Source organism: Miniopterus natalensis, chromosome 2, assembly GCF_054644295.1.
Source record: "Miniopterus natalensis isolate mMinNat1 chromosome 2, mMinNat1.hap1, whole genome shotgun sequence".
Lineage (NCBI taxonomy): Eukaryota > Metazoa > Chordata > Mammalia > Chiroptera > Miniopteridae > Miniopterus > Miniopterus natalensis.
Window position 1 is genome coordinate 164,380,038 of NC_142082.1, and position 3,597 is coordinate 164,383,634.

The window sequence follows — 3,597 nt, forward strand, 5'->3', positions numbered from 1 at the left end:
ACAAGGGATTCAGAGACTGTGTAGAAGTCAATAATTAGAAGTGGATGAATAGCAGATTATGCAGAAATGAGGAATGGAGTGAGGTACAAGGATAGGAGACTTCGGGTGAGGAGGGAAGCATGTTGAAAGTTAGAAATAGAAAAACCCCAAGGGGTGACACTTTAGTTAAGCTGTGATAAAAGTATGTTAAAATAGAGGAGTGCTGCCTGAGATCCTATGACAAATATCCGAGACAGACCACTCTGTAGGACTTTTGCAAAATGTAGGAGGGTGGAAACTGATTAGACTACTTTTAAACTCTCACCCATATCAAGGGCATAAGAGGTCAAGATGATGACTGGGAGAGTGGTTTTGAAGAGGATATTTGAATGGAGTTATTGGAATGGTGTTAGACAAACACCTCAAGGAAAGAGAAGTGGCCACACTTTCCCTAAATTAAGCTTCCCTATATACAGCAGGCACAAACTGGGAGGAGGGAGAAAAACCTTTAAGTCAGGTGGCAGATTTTGACTATACACGACTGAATATTTTAATTACTAGCATCTCTTAACTAAAAGTGACCAGAAAAAGGAATGGGACTGCCCAAGTTTTCATTCAGGGTTGGGAGAAGAACAAACCCCTAGAGAGGGTGTTCTCAGGGACAGTGGGAAATAAAAATTAAATTGTTTTAAGTTAGTCCCAAGTCATGCTTGTTTAAGGTGCTGAAACACCGTTGTTGACCACCTACTTTGTTTTTTAGATCTTAGAGGTATAAAGATTAATTGGATAACATTCCTCCCTACAAGAATCTGTGAACACAATGCAGTATGATATATGCAATAACAGAAGTAATATGTGTGAATATTAAAGAAGTTCTACAGTAAAAAAGATGTAACTTATTTTGGAGGGGGTGGGGGTAAGAGGGACATAGAACTGCAGAGAAGATGAAACCCAGCTGACTTTGAGAGAGGAATAAATGTTCCCAAGGTGGACAAGGCAGAGGAAACCATGTGTCAAATCTAAGCTGTGGAGGTCTGAAACAGCATGGTGCATATGTGGGAAAACTACAGTGGGAAGGGCCTGCATATTCAGGGGGGTATTAAAATGGAGTAGAAATGGAGGCTAGGTTTTATGGAGGTTCTATTGGGGCTGTTGGAAGTCTCACCAGCAGAGAATTAATGGAATTTTAAACACACACGTGCGCACGCGCGCCAGTCATTCCTCCATCAGTCATTTCCTTCCACTCCTCACCCTTCCCTTTTATAAAATTTGCTGATTTGTTAGGGAGTGCTGAGAGGGTAGTATGTGAACTCTTTTCCAACTCAGCACCCACAGCTTATTGGAGCTGGTTCTATACCTGACTTAAGCTGAGTCAAGCAGACTCTGCTTCCTAAGAATTTAGATCAGAATATTGAGAGACTGGGTCATATCCCCCACCCCCATCTTTATTGAAGTATGATTGACAAATAGAAATTGTATATATTTAAAGTGTACAGTGTTATGTTTTGATATACCTTTACATTGTGAAATGATTACCATAATCAACTAATTAACATAACCATATCACATAGTTACCATTTTCTTGTGTGTGGTGGTGAGAACACTTAAAGTCTATTCTCTTAGAAAATTCAAGTATACAATACATTAACTATAGTCACCATGTTGTACATTAGGTCTCCAGAATGTATTCAACTTATAACTGAAAGTTTGTATCCTTTGACCAGTGTCTCCCCGTCTCCCACCCACATCCCCAGGCCCTGGTAACCACCATTCTACTTGCTGTTACTATGAATTTGACTTATTTAGATTCCACATGTAAGTGAGATCATGCAGTGTTTGTCTTCCCATGTCTGGTTTATTCCACTTAGTATAATGCCCTCCCGTCCAGGTTTATCCACGTTATCACAAATGACAGGATTTTCTTTTTTAAAGCTGAATAATATTTCATTGTGTGTTTGTGTGTGTGTGTATCACATTTTCTTTATCCATCTGTCCATCGACAGAAACCTAGTTTGTTTCCATATCTTGGCTACTGTGAATGATGTTGCAATGAACATGGAAGTGAGAGATCTCTTTGAGATAGATTTCAGTTCCTTTTGTTATAGACCCAGAAATGGGATTGCTGGATCATATGGTAGTTCTATTTTAATTGAGACTGGCTCATTGAGGTAGAAGCATTGAACTTATAAGGTCATATAAATTTGAGATCCAAGGTCACCATTTGGGGGCATCCATTTGGGGGCTAGTAATGCAATGTAAATCAGGATGAGCTGATGTCTGAGAGAAGCAAGTATATGCAGCTAATGAAGAGAAAGAATAGGAGGTAATAGGCCTCAAAGCCCAGAGAGAAAGAGAGGAAGTCAGTGGCTGTTTTGGGTCTGACAGCTTTGATCCCTTCTTTCAGTCCACTCTTAGGTCTGGTTGCCATTTCCTATTCTTGAGTTCCCTGCAGCTCTTCTGAGTCTATGATGAATCCTCTACTAAGTGGCTTTCTTCCCCCCACTCCCCATCCCCCTTAGACAGCACTGTAATGTGCCTCTGATCTCCCCTTCCTAATATTCTCAGCCTAATAAAACCACATACCTTCCACATCAGGAACACACACATGTAGCAGAGACACTTACTTAACACCCTACAGCTGAAATATGCCCAGAAAAAGGTTTCTTATTTTTTCTAGAGTTTCACCTGTGTATTAGTTATCTATTATTACATAACAAAATACCCCAGAACTTAGTCACTTAAAACAATAATAAGCATTATCTCATAATTTCCGTGGGTCAAGGATTTGGGAGCAGCTTAGCTGGGCAGCTCTGGGATGGTAGTTGGTTACTAGACTAGGGCTGGAGGATCTGCTGCCAAGAGAGCTCACTCACCTGGTGGCTAGTTGGTGCTGGCTGGTGAGAGGCTTTAGTTTTCTGCATGTGGGCCCTGTCACAAGATGGCTTGAGTGTCCTTATGACTCTGAGGCTGGCTTCCCCCAGATGAGTAATCCAATAGAGAGAGACTCAGGAAGAAACAATCCTTGTTAGGATCTAGCATCAGAAGTTACAGAGAATCACTTGTGCTACATTTTCTTCATCAGAAACAGGTGATTAAGTCTGGCTCACATTCAAGGGGCGTGGTATTAGGTGTCACCATTTGAAGGCAGACATATCAAAGAATTTGTGGACATATTTTAACGCCACCATAACTGTTAGTTTACAGGGGGGAAAAAAGCACCCAATCCAGTTTTAAATATAAATTCAATTTCATTAAACGGTTCCTTTAGATAGTATAAAGTCTCCTTTAGGTAAAAATGTTTTATCTTTCATAATGCCTCCCAAAGAGGTCCTGTCATCTCCTCTGAAGATAACATCTGTTTGTATGGGATTGGAGGGGTTAATGTACACATCCTTGTGGCACTGATGAAAGAAAGGGCATCCCCTGACTGCATTCAGGACCCACGTGCACTGGCAGGTTTCTGGCAGGATATCCCTTGTCTGGGGAACCTGCTGGCCTGGTGCTAAAACCTACAGCTAGTGAATTCATGGCCCACTTTTGTCTTCAGTCTTCTAGGGAGTATTGGCCAGCTCCCCTTGCAGACTCAACTCTCCCTTGGCCCCTGCTGTGGAGTCACCT